The sequence below is a fragment of the Oncorhynchus clarkii genome, chromosome 17 (genome assembly GCF_045791955.1).
Source record: "Oncorhynchus clarkii lewisi isolate Uvic-CL-2024 chromosome 17, UVic_Ocla_1.0, whole genome shotgun sequence".
Taxonomy (NCBI): domain Eukaryota; kingdom Metazoa; phylum Chordata; class Actinopteri; order Salmoniformes; family Salmonidae; genus Oncorhynchus; species Oncorhynchus clarkii.
Genome location: NC_092163.1, coordinates 67,535,009 through 67,555,929, shown reverse-complemented (window position 1 = coordinate 67,555,929; position 20,921 = coordinate 67,535,009). Strand labels below are relative to the sequence as shown.

Below are 20,921 nucleotides of genomic sequence, written 5' to 3'. Positions count from 1 at the left end.
TGACCAATGTAGAGGATCAGTGTTATTAACACATGTAAGTTGTGATGATGAGCGTGTGCTCTCTCAGTATCATTGATTCCAACATCAGGCAGCAGATCTGGGGGTCAACAGATTCACACAACACTCTGAGTCTCTCTCCACCCCCCCACCATTCCACCTGTTCCATGAGACGTGACCATTGTCCCCCAGCAATTGGAACACTGAGCATGTGGCAGCTCCACATTCCTCATTGTCCTCCCAAGCTCACCCATTGGCTACAGACTGTGAGAAACTCCAACAAGCTCAAGACCCACACATTAATTTGCAGATTATGGACTATATATAGGAGAGATGAAGCCATTAGACATCAGATTCACTCTACACAGAGACCAGTACAGCACAGAGATCCAGCCATGGCACCAACAATCACTTCAGCTATGATCTACTCTAATGAGCACCTGACTCTGACAAGGTAAATTGAATAATCAAATTAAAGGAAATTCATCAGCAACAGAACCAGCCAGTTAGCTCCTCCTCCTGCTCAGCAGCTGTCAATCAGGGTTACTCCAGTTGTGTCCAAGAGATTGTGCACTTCCTGACCAAAGATGAGGTGAAGACACAGACCCAGAGATAACTGCTGAGCCACTTCCAGAGCCTGCATCCATCCTCTGATAAGAACAGGAGGGAGAGTGACCTGCCTCAGTTCAGCTCCCAGCCCAGTACAGCACCAGCAAAGAGAAGAGTCCAGTCCACACTGCTCTCTGGAGGCCCTGGTAGAGTCCTACAGACTGGAACTCCACTCTCAAACAAACTCAATGGACCATGTTAGTCTAACATTAATGTGATGGACAGTGATCAGAGATCTTCTTCATATTCTGCTTGTGCAGGTTGTTTGAAAAGTTGTGTTTCAATTGAAACTTTTCATTTCAGTTGTACTGAACAAGTAAAACAAAGCTTTTTTGTCTACGAACATTTTATTTTTGTGATGTTAATAACTTTTATGTTTTGTGAAGCATGTGTTGATTATGTGTTTATTCATGATTAACATCAACTTCAATGGTCCTTCATGAGGACTTTTATCCCAAAATGGGTATTTTATCTTCAATCTTTTTTTGATTGTCTATAGAGGCCCACAGTGGAGGTGTCATAATACCCACCATTTATTTTTCCCATAGAGGATTTTTAGAAACACAAAAGATAAGGGCTGCGTTTTGTGTAGGCTTACCCTGGCATAACGTTTTGTGTAGGCTTACCCTGGCATAACGTTTTGTGTAGGCTTACCCTGGCATAACGTTTTGTGTAGGCTTACCCTGGCATAACGTTTTGTGTAGGCTTAGCCTGGCATAACGTTTTGTGTAGACTTACCCTGGCATAACGTTTTGTGTAGGCTTACCCTGGCATAACGTTTTGTGTAGGCTTACCCTGGCATAACGTTTTGTGTAGGCTTACCCTGGCATAACGTTTTGTGTAGGCTTACCCTGGCATAACGTTTTGTGTAGGCTTACCCTGGCATAACGTTTTGTGTAGGCTTAGCCTGGCATAACGTTTTGTGTAGGCTTACCCTGGCATAACGTTTTGTGTAGGCTTAGCCTGGCATAACGTTTTGTGTAGGCTTAGCCTGGCATAACGTTTTGTGTAGGCTTAGCCTGGCATAACGTTTTGTGTAGGCTTAGCCTGGCATAACGTTTTGTGTAGGCTTAGCCTGGCATAACGTTTTGTGTAGGCTTAGCCTGGCATAACGTTCTGTGTAGGCTTAGCCTGGCATACCGTTTTGTGTAGGCTTAGCCTGGCATAACGTTTTGTGTAGGCTTACCCTGGCATACCGTTTTGTGTAGGCTTACCCTGGACTAACGTTTTGTGTAGGCTTAGGCTGGCATAACGTTTTGTGTAGGCTTACCCTGGCATACCGTTTTGTGTAGGTTTACCCTGGCATAACGTTTTGTGTAGGCTTACCCTGGCATAACGTTTTGTGTAGGCTTACCCTGGCATAACGTTTTGTGTAGGCTTACCCTGGCATAACGTTTTGTGTAGGCTTAGCCTGGCCTAATGTTTTGTGTAGGCTTAGCCTGGCATAACGTTTTGTGTAGGCTTAGCCTGGCATAACGTTTTGTGTAGGCCTAGCCTGGCATACCGTTTTGTGTAGGCTTACCCTGGCATAACGTTTTGTGTAGGCTTAGCCTGGCATAACGTTTTGTGTAGGCTTAGCCTGGCATAACGTTTTGTGTAGGCTTAGCCTGGCATAACGTTTTGTGTAGGCTTACCCTGGCATAACGTTTTGACAACCATTTAAAATCTCTTGGACAAGGCGACTTTTATCTGTATTTGCTCTCAGATTCAAAAATGACAATCAGCATCAAAGTAGACATCATGCAAAACTACAAATCCCTGCAAGCTCCTGCACGTCATCTCTAGCGGACACATTTGCTAACAGTTATTGTGTCAATTTAAAACTTGCACAAAAGAGAAATGTAGCATAAAGAAATGTAGCCAATGTAGCCAATGTATTCATTAGTACATTTAGCTAATATTAGATAGGTAACCCAGAAATTCTTACCTTTGCCTCGATTCCTTTGGTCCAGATCATCATGGCATTTGTAGTTCTTTATGATAGCCACATTAGCAGCTGATTAGCATTTAATTTGGGGGGAAAATGCAGGAAAATATATTGATGAAAATCACCTTGTCCTAGATATATTTTCATGGTTATCAAAATGTCACACCAGGGTAAGACTACATGTTTAAGTGTTTCTAAAAAATGAAAAATGAATGTTGTAAAAACAATTGGAACCATTTCGCTGCTTGACCTCTAGGTTTTTATGGGTGTTATGACTCAGACTGTTGCACTCCATTATCGATCTTTGTAAAGGTCAACTCGTATTGAAGAATAAGCAATTTTGTTACAACTTTGTTGTAGTGATATGGTCATATTAACATTATATTTAGCATCTTCTGTGAGGTATGTATCAGTTAAACATTTGTTATTGATCAACTTGAGCTACAGAATCACTGATTCTCCATGATGATTATTTACCCAAACTGGGAATTGTACTTGTTATCATCACTCTGTGATTAGAAATCAATGAAATGTTTAAAGATCAGACCTTGTGTGGGAAAATGTTGCCCACATTATTTGAATAATGTGGATATTGTAAAGGGGAGAAAATGTTCTCTCATTTGTTTTTTTATAGACAATATGTTGTATTTTATAAAGACAGTAAATGTCCTATACTCTGTTAGAGTATCATATGTCTTGGAGATTTATCCAAGTTCTGGTTGTGATGTGTAATCACCTAAACTATTCACCTTATATGTAGGTGTTCAAGTCTATGATGCGACTCCTTGAGGCAATATCAATAAATCCCAAAATAATGAAATTAAATCATTTTTTATTGATTTTTATTGATTTTTTATTGATTGAAATGAAATATCAAAACAAACTCTGAACCAACCTTATTCATTTGGGGACCGGTCAAAAAGCATGAAATATATGGAAAGTTAGCTAGCTAGCTTGCTGTTGCTAGCTAATTCGTCTGGGATATAAACATTGGGTTGTTATTTTAGCCGAAATGAACAAGGTCCTCTACTCCAACAATTAATCCACAGATAAAAAGGTAAACTGAGTTTGTTTCTAGTAATCTCTCCTCCTCCAGGCTTCTTTTTTTGGACTTTATATGGCAGTTGGCAACCAACTTTAAGGTGCATTACCACTATCAACTCAAATCAAAGTATTTGTCACATGCGCCGAATTCAACAAGTGCAGACCTTACTGTGAAATGCTTACTTACAATCCCTTAACCAACAGTGCAGTTCAAGAAGAGTTAAGAATATATTTATCAAATAAACAAAGTAAAAATATAATAACATAACAATAACAAGACTATATACAGGGGGTACTGGTACCAGTGTGCAGGGGCTACAGGTTAGAGGTAACTTGTACATGTAGGTAGGGGTGAAGTGATAATAAACAGTGAATAGCAGCAGAGTACAGTCCGGTGGCCATTTGATTAATTGTTCAGCAGTCTTATGGCTTAGGGGTAGAAGCTGTTAAGGAGCCTTTTGGTCCTAGACTTTTCTCTCCGGTACCGCTTGCCGTGCGGTAGCAGAGAAAACAGTCTATGACTTGGGTGACCGGAGTCTGACAATTTTATAGGCTTTCTTCTGACACCGCCTATTATATAGGGCCTGGATTGCAGGAAGCTTGGCACCTGTAGCGTCTTACGGTCAACTGCTTGCAGTTCTCATACCAGGCGGTGATGCAACCGGTCAGGATGCTCTCGATGGTGCAGCTGTAGAACTTTTTGAGGATCTGGGGACACATGCAAAATCTTTTCAGTATCCTGAGGAGGAATATGTTTTTGTCGTGCCCTCTTCAAGACTGTCTTGGTGTGTTAAGACCATGATAGATAATTGGTGATGTGGACCCACTTCACTACTGCCCCGTCGATGTTAATGGGGGCCTGTTCGGCCCATTTTTTCCTGTAGTCCACGATCAGCTCCTTTGTCTTGCTCACATTGAGGGAGAGGTTGTTGTCCTTGCACCACATTGCCAGTTCTCTGACCTCCTCCCTATAGGCTGTCCCATAGTTGTCGGTGATCAGGCCTACCACTTTTGTGTCGTCAGGATACTTAATGGTGTTGGAGTCGTGTTTGGCTATGCAGTCGTGGGTGAACAGGGAGAACAGGAGGGGACTAAGTTCACACCCCTGAGGGGCCCCAGTGTTGAGGATCAGCGTGGTGGATCAGTGTGGCAGACGTGTTGTTGCCTACCCTTACCACCTGGGGGATGCCCGTCAGGAAGTTCAGGATCCAGTTGCAGAGGGAGGTATTCAGTCCCAGGGTCCTTAGCTTAGTGATTAACTTATTGGGTACTATGGTGTTGAACGCCTAGCTGTAGTCAATGAACAGCATTCTCCTTTTGTCCAGGTGGGAAAGGGCAGCGTGGAGTGCAATTGAGATTGCGTCATCTGTGGATCTGTTGGGGCGGATGTGAATTGGAGTGGGTCTAGGGTATCCGGGAGTGCTACGGGGCGGTAATCATTTAGGCAGGTTACCTTCGCTTCCTTGGGCACAGGGACTACGGTGGTCTGCTTGAAACATGTTGGTATTACAGACTCAGTCAGGGAGAGGTGTACAATGTCAGTGAAGACACTTGCCAGTGGGTCTGCGGATGCTTCGAGTAAATGTTCTGGTAATCCATCTGGCCCAGCGGCCTTGTCTTTTAAATGTATTTTTTATTTCACCTTTATTTGAGAATGTTGACCTGTTTAAATGTCTTGCTCACATCGGCTACCAATAGCGTTATCACACAGTCATCGAGCTCTTGTGCATGCTTCAGTGTTGCTTGCCTCGAAGCGAGCGTAAAAGGCATTTTCCTCGTCTGGTAGGCTCAAATCTGGGTTTCCCTTTGTAGTCCATAATAGTTTTCAAGCCCTGTCACATCAGATGAGCGTCAAAGTCGGTGTAGTAGGATTCAATCTTAATACTGTATTGACACTTTGCATGTTTGGTTCATCTGAGGGCATAGCAGGATTTCTTATAGACGTCCAGATTAGTGTCCCGCTCCTTGACAGTGGCAGCTCTAGCCTTTAGTTCGATGCGGATGTTGTCTGTAATCCATGTCTTCTGGTTGGGATATGTACGTACAACGTTGTTGTGGGGACAACGTTGTTGATTAACTTATTGATGAAGCCGACATCTGAGGTGGTATATTCCACAATGCCATTGGATGAATCCTGGAACATATTCCAGTCTGTGCTAGCAAAGCAGTCCTGTAGCGTAGCCTCCGCTTCATCTGACCAATTCCGTATTGAGCAAGTCACTGGTACTTCCTGGTTCAGTTTTTGCTTTTAAGCAGGAATATTGAGGATATAATTATGGTCAGATTTGACCAAATGGAAGGCGGGAGAGAGCTTTGTATGCATCTCTGTGTGTGGAGTAAAGGTGGTCTAGAGTTCCTAACCGTAGTTTTGGACTGGACTGGAGTGTGGACCTCAGTTCATCTTTCAATCACCCACATGGGTATATGGTCCTAAAAACCAATGAGGAGATGGGAGAGGCGGGACGTACAGTGCATCAAGCATCACAAATAGAACCAAGTTCTATTTTAGCGCCTGGCAACGCAGAATCTCGTTGAGGCACGAGACACGAGCTGTGTGGTCTGCATGTAACAAGAAAAGGCCCAGGGTGTGAACATGAAGCTAGAGTTAGGTTTATGGTTAGGGTTGAAACAGGTTGTGTACTTGAAGCTAGAGTTAGGGTTATGGTTAGGGTTGAAATGGGGTGTGGACATGAAGCTAGAGTTATGGTGGTGGTTAGGGTTGAAACAGGTTGTGGACATGAAGCTGGAGTTAGGGTTATGGTTAGGGTTGAAACAGGTTGTGGACATGAAGCTAGAGTTAGGGTTGTGGCTAGTGTTTAGAAGGGTGTGGATATACAGTAAAACTAGGGTTAGGATTGAGGTTAGGGTTAAGGTGATGGATAAAATCAACATGTCACTTGTCTCTCATTGATTCAATTTAGGTCAGAACCAAGACATGTCTATAGTGCTGATTGTTCTTTAACTCAAAAAATGTCCTCCAATCCAAGTTTTAGGGAACCGTCTCTACGACCAGATGCTGTTTTGGTAATTGAAGCATTTTTAATGGTTGCCTAGAAACTGGACTGAACTGAATACCTAATATGATGCATTATAATAAGGCACACTTCTATTGTTCCACCATTGAGAGCAGTGAATGGAGAGAGAGTGGGAAACCAAGGAAAACTCACTCACAGACTGCCTTTGGGACAATAGAATCCTGTACCCTGTATGATGAAGGGTGAGAAGGAATTTCACTAGTACGCTTTCATCATTGAATTCTAGATATGAATTATATCACAGATATGTCCTCTGCATCAAAATGCTACAAAATTATGAATAGGTAGCAGCTATTTTATGTTTCACATATTGCACCCAGTGCTGTGGGATCAGGGGCTATGTGACAGTGGTAAAACGTAGCTTCACCAGTTGAAATTAGACAATGAATTATAAGGACTGCACAAGTGTTTTTTTTATTATGACAAGGTTTAAGAGGAATTAGGTAACAGACCATTAAAGACATTATGTCACACTTTATACAAAACATGATCAGATTGTAGAGTCAAAGATGATACAGTTTATATCCAAAACGTATATCCTTGAAAGATCTAAAGTATTTAGTCCAATCTTGACTCTCTCTGATCCGCCATATGCTATACAAGTCTATATCATCCGATATTCAAAAAGTTTGTATTTACTACCTTCTTAATTGATATATGTCTGATTTTAAAAAACATTTCCCCCATGGTCTTGACAGGAACTGCTTGTGTAGAGATGAATTAGCATTTAACAAGGAACATTTCTGTTGTTTAGCGGAAGCTAATTTGACTCAATAAAGAAAGAAATGGAATTGAAACTAAATTCAGCAAGACAGAACATTATAAACATTTGTTCTATATACAGGCATACATTTTTGTCAGCGGTAAAATTCATTGTGAGATAATAAAATGTGACTGAATAAGTGCTAAAGCTTTGAAACACTATACATTCAAATCAAATAAAATTTATTTATATAGCCCTTTGTACATCAGCTGATATCTCAAAGTGCTGTACAGAAACCCAGCCTAAAACCCCAAACAGCAAGCAATGCAGGTGTAGAAGCACCATTCAACAATGGCTTCATACCGTAGTTGGGGACTAAGTTACACTGTACATTTAATGTAGAGGTTCTGTGTCAGCCTCACACATGTAAGATGTGATGATGAGCGTGTGCTCTGTAAGTATCATTGATCCCAACATCAGGCAGTAGATAGAGTATTATGTTATTTTAATGTAGTCTACAAAAAAAACTATTCTGGAATAAAATGTAATACATACATGCTTGTGGAACAGTATGGAAGGAACCTATGGTAGTTTTTCCCTCCAGAATCCAGATGGTCTGTGACGTCAGGCTCGGTCTATAGCACAACACAGAGTCAAAAGCCGTCACTAATGCTCCACTGAGCAGTTTTTGTAGTGCATTGATCACAGCACACAGGACTGTGGGAAACTCAGATCAGTTCTCTACTCACACTGACCAGCAGCCTCAAGACAGAGGACACATCTGCTACCTCCAGACTTCACTACCTCTGGCAGTAGTCTGTCAAATCTGTGAATACACAGACACAAGAGCAGTATTGCAACATAAATATACCAGGGGGTGAATGTCAACTTACTTACGACTACACATTATAACGTTTTAAAAGTGGCAATGTTCATAAAGGCTCTGTTTCTAAAATGTAAATAAAAGTAGTCAAATTATTATAGCTAAAACCTCATGTTCAAATTCTCCATGAAACAAATTTTAGAAAGGCCTATTCCATTTCCAAGAATCTAATTGCAACTTAATTTCTCTATTTTGAAACTATATTCACTTAGGTATGCAACCATAAAAAAAAATGTTTTCACGCAGGGGATCTGCGTCAGTCTCAAACGTGTAAGTTGTGATGATGTGTGTGTGCTCTCTCAGCATCATTGATCCTAACATCAGGCAGCAGATCTGAGGGTCACTGGTTTCCCAGATTCACACAACACTCTGAGTCACTCTCTATCACCCCCACCTCTCAACCTGTTCCATGAGATGTGACCATTGTCCCCCAGCAATAAGAACACTGAGCATGTGGCAGCTCCACATTCCTCATTGTCCTCCCAAGCTCACCCATTGGCTACAGACTGTGAGAAACTCCAACAAGCTCAAGACCCACACATTCATATGCAGATTATTGACTATATATAGGAGAGATGAAGGCATTAGACATCAGATTCACTCTACATGGAGACCATTACAGCACAGAGATCTAACCATGGCACCAACAATCACTTCAGCTATGATCTACTCTAATGAGCACTTGACTCTGACCAACAAGGTACATTTAGTTACAAATAGTGTTGCATTGTTTCAGTTTTTGCTTCTAGATTTCATCCATTCATGTCAGCTCTGTTGTATTCAGAAAAAGACTATTCATGACTTCTCTTCTTGCAGATAAGAAAGCCAGTGGTTGAGAAGTTACACAGAGATCGTTTCAACAACAGCATTGAGCAGCTCAAGTCTCTCTTGGAGAGAGCCTCAACCAGCAGCCAGATTTCAAAATGGAGAAAGCCGACATCCTGGAGATGATAGAAACAGAACCCGTCAGTGAGCTCCTCCTCAGCACCATTCAATCAGGGTTACTCCAGCTGTGTCCAAGAGATTGTGCACTTCCTGACCAAGGATGATGTGACACAGACACAGACCCAGAGAAGACTGCTGAGCCACTTCCAGAGACTGCACCCATCCTCTGATAAGAACAGGAGGGAGAGTGACCTGCCTCAGTTCAGCTCCCAGTCCAGTACAGCACCAGCAAAGAGAAGAGTCCAGTCAACACTGCTCTCTGGAGGCCCTGGTAGAGTCCTACAGACTGGAACCCCACTCTCTGCGAACACTGCATTTTTGTAATGTTAATAACCTTTGTTTTGTGAAGCATCATCATGTGTTGATTATGTAGATCATTTGCTTATTAATGATCAACTTCATCTGTCCTCCATGAGGACTTTTAACCCAAAATGTGTATTATATCTTCAATCTTTTTGTGATGATCTGTTACCGATCTGTTTAAAGGTCAACACTTATCAAGAATAAGCTATTTTGTTACAATTTAATTGTTGTAACGATATGGTCACATTAACATTATATTGAGCATATTCTGTGAGGTATGTATCAGTATCAGTTAAACATTTGTTATTGATCAACTTGATCAATTGATCAATCAATTGATCACTGATTCTCCATGACGATTATTTACCCAAACTGGGAATTATACCTGTTATCATCACTCTGTGATTAGAAATAATTGATTTGTTCAAAGATCAGACTTTGTGTGAAAATGTTGCTCAAATTATTTTAATAGTGTGTTTGTTGTAACCTGTAGAAAATGTTCTCTCTCAATGTGAAACCTCAATTTATTTTGGACAATATGTTGTCTTTTATAAAGACAGTAAATGTGTATCCTATACTCTGTTCGAGTATCATATGTCTTGGAGATTGATCCAAGTTCTGGTTGTGATGTGTAATCACATAAACTATTCACCTTATATTTAGGTGTCTATGATGTGACTCCTTGAGTCAATGTCAATAAATCCCAAAATAATGAAATTAAATTTTATTGTTCTTGATCTTTCCTGTAATCGACATATTGACTGTAGACTACAATGCAGATCTACTCTATAAGGTCATACTTACTTTTGCAATGATTGGTATTGAAGTTTTGGAAGATTAAAATATTGCATCGCAATCAAGTAATCTACAGTGGTCCCAGTTTTGAGCAGGAACAGAAATAGTGATGGCTGTATGTGTCTAACATGCCGATCACATGCAGCACCATCACGCGTGCGGTCAGCATGTCAGACACCTAAAGGAATCACAAGTTGAAATATCAAAACAGACTCTGAACCAATCTTATTAGTTTTGGGACAGGCCGAAAAGCATGAAACATTTATGGAAATTTTGCTAGCTAGCTTGCTGTTGCCGGCTAATTTGTCCTGTGATATAAACATTGAGTTGTTATCCTACCCGAAATGCACAAGGTCCTCTACTCCAACAATTAATCCACAGATAAAAGGGTAAACTGAGTTTGTTTCTAGTAATCTCTCTTCCTTCAGGCTTCTTCTTCGGACTTAGCATGGCTTTTGGACACCAACTTTAAGGTGCATTACCATTACCAATTGTACTGGAGTGTGGACCTCAGTTCATATTTCAATCACCCACGTGAGTATATGCTCCTAAAAACCAATGAGGAGATGGAACATGGGGATATGGTCCTAAAAACCAAGGAGGAGATGGGAGAGGTGGGACGTACAGTGCATCAAGCATCACAAATAGAACCAAGTTATATTTTAGTTCCTGGCAACGCAGAATCTCGTTGAGGCACGAGACGTGAGCTGTGTGGTCAGCATGTAAGAAGAAAAGGCCCAGGGTGTGGACATGAAGCTAGAATTATGGTAAGGGCTAGGGTTAGGGTTGAAACAGGTTGTGGACATGGAGCTAGAGTTATGGTAAGGGCTAGGGTTAGGGTTGAACCAGGGTGTGGACATGAAGCTGGAGTTAGGGTTATGGATAGGGTTGAAACAGGGTGTGGACATGGAGCTAGAATTATGGTAAGGGCTAGGGTTAGGGTTGAACCAGGGTGTGGACATGGAGCTAGAGTTATGGTAAGGGCTAGGGTTAGGGTTGAACCAGGGTGTGGACATGAAGCTGGAGTTAGGGTTATGGATAGGGTTGAAACAGGGTGTGGACATGAAGCTAGAGTTAGGGTTGAAACAGGGTGTGGACATGAAGCTGGAGTTAGGGTTAGGGTTGAAACAGGGTGTGGACATAAAGCTAGAGTCAGGGTTGTGGTTAGTGTTAGGGTTCAGAAGGGGTGTGGACATACAGTAAAACTAGGGTTAGGGTTGAAACAGGGTGTGGACATGAAGCTAGAGTTAGGGTTAGGGCTAGGGTTAGGGTTGAAACAGGGTGTGGACATGAAGCTAGAGTTAGGATTAGGGTTAGGGTTGAAATAGGGTGTGGACATGAAGCTGGAGTTAGCGTTGATGTTAGTGTTAGGGTTCAGAAGGGGTGTGGACATACAGTAAAACTAGCGTTAGGATTAAGGTTAGGGTTAAGGTGATGGCTAAAATCAACATATTACTTGTCTCTCATTGATTCAATTTAGGTCAGAACCAAGACATGTGCTACTCTATAGTGCTGACTGTTCTTTAACTCAAATAATTTCCTCCAAGCCAGGTTTTTCAGGGAACCTTCTCTACGACCAGATGCTGTTTTGGTAATTGAAGCATTTTTAATGGTTGCCTAGAAACTGGACTGAACTGAATACCTAATATGATGCATTATAATAAGGCACACTTCTATTGTTCCACCATTGAGAGCAGTGAATGGAGAGAGTGTGGGAAACCAAGGAAAACTCACTCACAGACTGCCTTTGGGACAATATAATCCTGTACCCTGTATGATGAGGGGTGAGAAGGAATTTCACTAGTACGCTTTCATCATTGAATTCTAGATATGAATTATATCACAGATATGTCCTCTGCATCAAAATGCTACAAAATTATGAATAGGTAGCAGCTATTTTATGTTTCACATATTGCACCCAGGGCTGTGGGATCAGGGGCTATGTGACAGTGGTAAAACTTAGCTTCACCAGTTGAAATTAGACAATGAATTATAAGGACTGCACAAGTGTTTTTTTTATTATGACAAGGTTTAAGAGGAATTAGGTAACAGACCATTAAAGACATTATGTCACACTTTATACAAAACATGATCAGATTGTAGAATCAAAGATGATTCAGCAGGCGCTGACCAACCGGCAAGTGTCTTCACTGACATTTTCAACCTCTCCCTGTCTGAGTCTGTAATACCAACATGTTTCAAGCAGACCACCATAGTCCCTGTGCCCAAGAACACTAAGGTAATCTGCCTAAATGACTGCCGACCCGTATCACTCACGTCTGTAGCCATGAAAGGCTTTGAAAGGCTGGTCATGGCTCACATCAACACCATTATCCCAGAATCCCTAGAGTCACTCCAATTTCTGCCATTTATCACTCGGCCCCCTTCTTTGCCACAACAGCCACTTTAATAACCCTACCTGCATTTACATAATTACCTCAACTACCTCGACACCGGTGCCCCCGCACGTTGACACATTGACACATTATTTACTTCTGCTCTTCAATTATTTGTTTTTCTTATGTCTTACTTTTTTTTTGGGGGGGGGGGTATTTTCTTAAAACTGCATTGTTGGTTAAGGGCTTGTAAGTAAGCATTTCACTGTTGAATTCGGCGCATGTGACAAATACAATTTGATTTGACACAGTTTATATCTACAACATACAGTATATGCTCGAAAGACTTTCAGCATTCAGTCCAATCTTAACTATCTCTGAATGGTCATATGCTGTACAAGTCTATTTCATACAATAGTCAAAATGTTTGTATTTACTACATTATTCATTGATATCTGTCAGATTTTTTGGAGCAGTGAATGGAGAGAGTGTGGGAAACCAAGGAAAACTCACTCACAGACTGCCTTTGGGACAATAGAATCCTGTACCCTGCATGATGAAGGGTGAGAAGGAATTTCACTAGTAAGGTTTCATCATTGAATTCTAGAAATGAATTATATCACAGATATAATGAATTATAAGGACTGCACAAGTGTTTTTTTTATTGTTAGAGGGTGTAAGAGGAATTAGGTAACAGATCAGGAAATACATTATATTACACTTTATACAAACATGATTCCATTGTAGTAGTCCTGTGTAACTCAGTAGGTAAAGCATGGCACTTGCAAAGCCAGGGTTGTGGGTTCAAGACCTTCAGGGGATCAATACAACAACAAACAAGTATGAAAGTATATGCCTGGATAAGTGTCTGCTAAAATGTGAATGTTGTATTGAAGATCATAAATCTTATATCTAAAATGTACACGCTTGAAACATCTTCAGCATTTAGTCCCTTCTTGACCATCTCTGAATGGCCATATGCTGTACAAGTCTATATCATCCGATAGTCTAAATATTTGTATGTACTACATTCTTAATTTATGTATGTCAGATGTATTTATTTTCTCCCCCAGGGGCTTAATGGGAACTGCTTGTATAGAGATGAATTAACATTTAACAAGGCACACTTCTGTTGTTAGGTGGAAGCTCTGTCAATGGGCAGAGTGTGGGAAAGCTCTGGAAAGCAGTCTCAGTCTAGTGTCATCATCATCATCAGTCCGACCAGCACCCGTTTGTCTGGGGAACACCCAGAGTCACTGTGGAATAGCCACACTTATAGAAGGGAATGAAACAATAGCTGAATACATCAGTTTCTCCAGGGTACAAACATAACGTAAAAATGAACACTGATAAAGTATGTCAGCACACTTTTAGGATAAAATGTGTTTCCCTCCAGAATCCAGATGGTCTGTGATGTCATACTCTGTCTATAATACAACACAGAGCCAATAGCCGTCAGTGAGGGTTCACTGAGCAGCTTTTGTAGTGCATTGATCATGGCACACATGACTCAGTGTGGGACTCAGATCAGCTATCTACTCACACTGACCAGTAGCCTCAAGACAGAGGAAACATCTGCTACCTCTGGACTCCAGAGTGCTTGACCATATAATTACTACTTCTGACTTTCGAGACCTCATGATATTAATACAATATCGAACCTGTGAACTTAACCACAAGCTATATTTCTCTGCAAATAAACTTACTTTATATTTTCGAAACACGTCATATTTGACCTAATATTTTTTTTTTGTGACAAAAATGAAATTCAGCAGCACAGAAAATTATAAATATGTTTTACTTTTCAATTGTGACAAAATGTAAAACACTATACTATATCATAATTGTTGTCATTATCTCACATTCATTGTGAGATAATAAAACGTGACTGAATCAGTAATAAGGCGTTTAAACACTATACATTAAATAATGTTTTCATAGGTGGGGACTATGTTACATTGTAAATGTAATGTAGAGGATCTGCGTCAGTCTCAAACCTGTAAGTTGTGATGATGAGAGTGTGCTCTCTCAGTATCATTGATTCCAACATCAGGCAGCAGATCTGGGGGTCACCAGATTCACACAACACTCTGAGTCTCTCTCCACCCCCCCCCCACCATTCCACCTGTTCCATGAGACGTGACCATTGTCCCCCAGCAATAAGAACACTGAGCATGTGGCAGCTCCACATTCCTCATTGTCCTCCCAAGCTCACCCATTGGCTACAGACTGTGAGAAACTCCAACAAGCCCAAGACCCACACATTCATATGCAGATTATGGACTATATATAGGAGAGATGAAGCCAGTAGGAATCAGATTCACTCTACACAGAGACCAGCACAGAGATCCAACCATGACACCTGCAATCACTTCAGCTGTGATCTACTCGAATGAGCACCTGACTGACGAACAAGGTAAATTGAAGAATCAATTTCAAGGAAATGAATCTCATTTGATTGATTATTTACTTCTTTCATTATTATCTCATAATAAGGTTATTAATGATTCTCCCCTTCTCTGCTTGCAGCTAAGAAAGACAGTGGGGAAGTTACACGGAGATCGTATCAACATCAGCATTGAGCAGCTCAATTCTCTCCTGCGTCCAGAGATCCTCAACCAGCAGTCAGACTCCAAGCTGGAGAAAGCCAACATCCTGGAGATGACAGTTTTCTTCCTGAGATAACAGCAACAGAACCAGCCAGTTAGCTCCTGCTCCTGCTCTGCAGCTGTCAATCAGGGTTACTCCAGATGTGTCCAAGAGATTGTGCACTTCCTGACCAAGGATGAGGTGAAGACACAAACCCAGAGAAGACTGCTGAGCCACTTCCAGAGCCTGCATCCATCCTCTGATAAGAACAGGACCTGCCTTAGTTCAGCTCCACAGCCCAGCATCATCAAAGAGAAGAGTCAAGTCAACATCACCCTCTGGAGTCTCTGGTTGAGTCCTACAGACTGGAACTCCACTCTCAAACAAATGGACCATGTTAGTCTAACATTCATGTGATGGACAGTGATCAGAGATCTTCCTCATCATCTGAGTATATAGCATTTTTAAAAATCTTGCAGTGATTGAGACTTTTTATTTCAGTTGTTTTGAAGTAAAAGCATTTTTCTGAGAAAAATGTGTAAGGTATGAAAACAATATTGTTGCTGTGTTCATTGAAATCGTAACCTTGACTATGTTGATCATGTTTTTATTCATGATTAACAATAGCTTTAATGGTCCTAGATGAGGAATTTTAACCCAAAACTGGGATCAATCTGTTTGTGAATGTCTATGACAGATCTGTTTTTAGGTCAAAATGTATAAGCACATTTGTTTTTACCACTACATTGTATTAGTATCTTCTGTGAAGCATGTATCAGTTATAATGATAATGTTAAACCCGAGTTATAGCATCACTGTTTCTCTATGAGGATGATTTACCCAAACTGGGTATTATGTTATCATCACTCTGTGATTATCATTATTTTAACTGTTTTATTACCTGAAAAATGTATTTACTGCAGATGTTTTCTCATTGTAAAACCCTTGTTCATTTCAAACAATTCTGTGTGTCTTTACTCTGATGGAGTATCATGTCTTGGAGATTTATCCAAGTTCTTGTTGTGACATTGAATCACTTTATTTGCACCTTAAGTTAAGGTGTTATCTATAATGTGACTCATTGACTCGATTTTAATTCAATAAATGTAATTACTTTGCTCTTGTTTCCTTTTCCCTCGCGTTACTATGACAACATTTTAGCTCAACAACATGCCAAATGCTTACAATTATCAATTTTGGTCTAAGATGAATGTATTGAGCAGTTATTATCAAGTAATTATCTTCTTAATTTATTGTTTATTTTTTTATTCAATGTTAATTTAACTAGGCAAGTTAGTTAAGAACAAAATCTTATTTACAATGACGGCCTACCAAAAGGCAAAAGGCCTCCAGCAGGGATGGGGGCTGGGATTAAAAATAAATATAAATATAGGACAAAACACACATCACGACACCACAACACTACATAAAGAGAGACCTAAGACATATCAAGGCAGCAACCCATGACAAGACAGCACGATAATAACACAACATGGCAACAACACAGTAGCAACACAACATGGCAGCAGCACAACATGATAGCAGCACAGAACATGGTACAAACATTATTGGGCACAGGCAACAGCTCAAAGGGCAAGAAGGTAGAGGCAGCAATACATCATGCAAAGCAGCCACAACTGTCAGAAAGAGTTTCCATGATTTAGTCTTTGAATGAAGAGATTGAGATAAAACTATCCAGTTTGAGTGTTTGTTGCAGCTCGTTCCAGTCACTAAATGCAGCGAACTGAAAAGATGAGTGACCCAGGGATGTGTGTGCTTTGGGGACCTTTAACAGAATGTGACTGGCAGAACGAGTGTTGTATGTGGAGGATGAGGGCTGCAGTAGGTATCTCAGATATGGGGGAGTGAGGCCTAACAGGGTTTTATAAATCAACATCAACCAGTCGGTCTTGCGACGGGTGTACAGAGACGACCAGTTTACAGGGGAGTATAGAGTGCAGTGATGTGTCCTATAAGGAGTATTGGTGGCAAATCTGATGGCAGAATGGTAAAAAAAAATCTAGCCGCTTGAGAGCACCCTAACCTGCCGATGTATAAATTACGTCTCCGTAATGTAGCATGAGTAGGATGGTCATCTGAGTCAGGCTTAGTTTGGCAGCTGGGGTGAAAGAGGAGTGATTACGATAGAGGAAACCAAGTCTATATTTAACTTTAGCCTGCAGCTTTGATATGTGCTGAGAGAAGGACAGTGTACCGTCTAGCCATACTCCCATTCCTCCTTGCAAAACAGCTCGAGCTCAGTGAGGTTGGATGGAGAGCATTTGTGAACAGCAGTTTTCAGTTCTTTCCACAGATTCTCGATTGGATTCAGGTCTGGACTTTGACTTGGCCATTCTAACATCTGGATATGTTTATTTTTGAACCATTCCATTGTAGATTTTGCTTTATGTTTTGGATCATTGTCTTGTTGGAAGACAAATCTCCGTCCCAGTCTCAGGTCTTTTGCAGACCCCATCAGGTTTTCTTCCAGAATGGTCCTGTATTTGGCTCCATCCATCTTCCCATCAATTTTAACCATCTTCCCTGTACCTGCTGAAGAAAAGCAGGCCCAAACCATGATGCTGCCACCACCATGTTTGACAGTGGGGATGGTGTGTTCAGGGTGATGCGCTGTGTTGCTTTTACGCCAAACATAACGTTTTGCATTGTTGCCAAAAAGTTCAATTTTGGTTTCATCTGACCAGAGCACCTTCTTCCACATGTTTGGTGTGTCTCCCAGGTGGCTTGTGGCAAACTTTAAACAACACTTTTTATGGATATCTTTAAGAAATGGCTTTCTTCGTGCCACTCTTTCATAAAGGCCAGATTTGTGCAATATACGACTGATTGTTGTCCTATGGACAGAGTCTCCCACCTCAGCTGTAGATCTCTGCAGTTCATCCAGAGTGATCATGGGCCTCTTGGCTGCATCTCTGATCAGTCTTCTCCTTGTATGAGCTGAAAGTTTAGAGGGACGGCCAGGTCTTGGTAGATTTGCAGTGGTCTGATACTCCTTCCATTTAAATATTATCGCTTGCACAGTGCTCCTTGGGATGTTTAAAGCTTGGGAAATCTTTTTGTATCCAAATCCGGCTTTAAACTTCTTCACAACAGTATTTCGGACCTGCCTGGTGTGTTCCTTGTTCTTCATGATGCTCTCTGCGCTTTTGACGGACCTCTGAGATTATCACAGTGCAGGTGCATTTATACGGAGACTTGATTACACACAGGTGGATTGTATTTATCATCATTAGTCATTTAGGTCAACATTGGATCATTCAGAGATCCTCACTGAACTTCTGGAGAGAGTTTGCTGCACTGAAAGTAAAGGGGCTGAATAATTTTGCACGCCCAATTTTTCAGTTTTTGATTTGTTAAAAAAGTTTGAAATATCCAATAAATGTTGTTCCACTTCATGATTGTGTCCCACTTGTTGTTGATTCTTCACAACAAAAATACAGTTTTATATCTTTATGTTTGAAGCCTGATATGTGGCAAAAGGTTGCAAAGTTCAAGGGGGCCGAATACTTTCGCAAGGCACTGTATATGACTATGCATGCACATTTGGAGGTCTGAGTTACCTGTGAATAAGATATAGACTGCAAGAATCAATTAATGACGTTAATTTAATGCAACTATTTATCAAAGACATATAAAGTGATGAAACATCACTACACAAATGTAGTGGGAAAAAAATATGTTTCTCTTAGTATAGATTGCAATAACAGAGAATCCCAAAAAGATGGATGATGCAGTATAATACCCATTTTGGGTTAAAAGTCCTCATGGAGGATAGTTAACATATGTTGCACAGAACATAAGATTATGATTTCAATTATAACTGTAATTAATTATATCGTTTTCATAGATCAAATAATTTTATTAGATACATTTCTTCAGCACATAATAGTTAATAGTTTCAATCACAGCAAGACTTTGAAAACCTTCTGCATGAACAGAAGATTAAGAAGATATCCTCCTATTCTCATTACTGTCCAGTATATTAATCTTAAACCTACATGACAAAAAAACATTTTTGGGGACTTGGTCCATTATGTTTGTCAGAGAGTAGCGCTCCAGTAAGTAGGACTCTACCAGGGCCTTTAGAGGGCGCTGTTGACTGGACTCTTCTTTAAGCTGAAGCTGTGCGGGGCTGTATAAATAGTTCTGATCTGCAATTACATGATTTGTTCATCAATGATATATACAGTAAAGAGAAAGTAAACAATGGAATGTTTATGAATGCCAATGAAAAATAGGTCACCTGGTTTGATACAAATCCACCAATAATTGAAGTAACAAAGTAATGTCTTGTAGAGTTAAACATTTGGTCATGATGTAGACTCTTACCAAGAACCTAAGAGGTACTATGGTCTGGCTGGGAAGATCCTGTAAAAAGGCTTTTTGAAGGAACATTTATACCAAGCGACCATCCACTGGCTTGTGGATTAGGATTTTTTCCAGGATGGAAAACTGACTTATTTTTTGCCATCATTTGAAGGTTATGACATTTCAAATTATATATATTTTTAAGTGCAAAGCTAAAAATCCCCGGTAGATGACAGTCTTAGAATATCTGTCCATCATTTTAACGTGGTCTCAGAACATTTGTATTATTCTGCACGTAAATCCGTACGCTACATTTAGTATGATATGTTACGTTTCGTATGGTATGTATTTATTTGTGGATGTCCATCATCCATTTCGTATGGTATGCTACAAATTGTAATTCATACAATATGTTACGAACTGCAATTTGTACATTTGTTACGAATTTGCAAAACATATGATATGTTACGAATTCCAATTTGTTGTGGCTGACGTTAGCTAGGTTGCTAGGTTAGCCGGCTGAGTTGCAAAGTTGCTAATTAGCTCAAAATCGAAAGTTGTCCGTGATAGCTAGACGTTTGTGTTATACGCCCACCCATCCACCCTGACCTTCCTTTTGTTTTTGTCTTAAGTAACCTTCTATCTTATGTAACACTGCCAAACATAATATCATAGTCTCCCAGATTTACTCTCCTCAATTGGTAGTTACAGTGTTGTCCCGTCGCTGCAACTCGGGAGAGGCGAAGGTCAAGAGCCATGCATCCTCCAATCCTCCCTGCTCGCCAATGTGTTGGAGGAAAAAGGAGTTGTTAGAGCGCAACACGACATCCAGGCTGGCCAAACCCTCCCCTAATGCAGACAACGATGGGCCAATTGTGTGCCGCCTCATGGGTCTCCCGGACACAGCCGGCTGCGACACAGCCCAGGATTGAACCCAGTGTCTGCAGTGTCTCCTCAAGCACTGTGATGCAGTGTCTTAGACCCCTGCACCACTCAGGAGGTCCCAAGTCTCATAATTTCTGAGCCAACCTATACATCAAGTCCATCTCTGGAGAACAAACCGTGTCAGGAGTACAAACAATGAAACCATTAGGCCTATGTGTTCTTAATCACACATGAGTGCTTTAGCCTAATAGATAATAGAAAGAGTGATTTGCGGATATTGATCTTGACTTTCTTCTTACTTCACTGATGTGTCCACCAGGTACATCAGCACATTAAATGGGGTCTTGATGACAATGGTAACAATACTGTAAGATATTATTTCAGATTATCAGGCTTTAATTCGATGTAAATATCATACTAAACAAACATCATGATGTCTGTATAACTTTCATTGTAGTGCCTCACAATGACTCTGATGAATATCTAAGTAAATCATTACAAAGTCAAATTGAGTCAGAGGAAACCAAGGGCATTGCACTCA

At 40.6% G+C, this 20,921-nt stretch overlaps 2 pseudogenes; both read left to right on the top strand.

Annotated features, from left to right (window-relative positions):
- Positions 1-8,835: 8,835 nt before the first annotated feature.
- On the top strand, positions 8,836-9,418 carry LOC139369892 (transcription factor HES-5-like; annotated as a pseudogene).
- Positions 9,419-14,875: 5,457 nt separating this feature from the next.
- LOC139369487 (transcription factor HES-5-like) lies at positions 14,876-20,427 on the top strand (annotated as a pseudogene).
- The last annotated feature ends 494 nt before the right edge of the window (positions 20,428-20,921 follow it).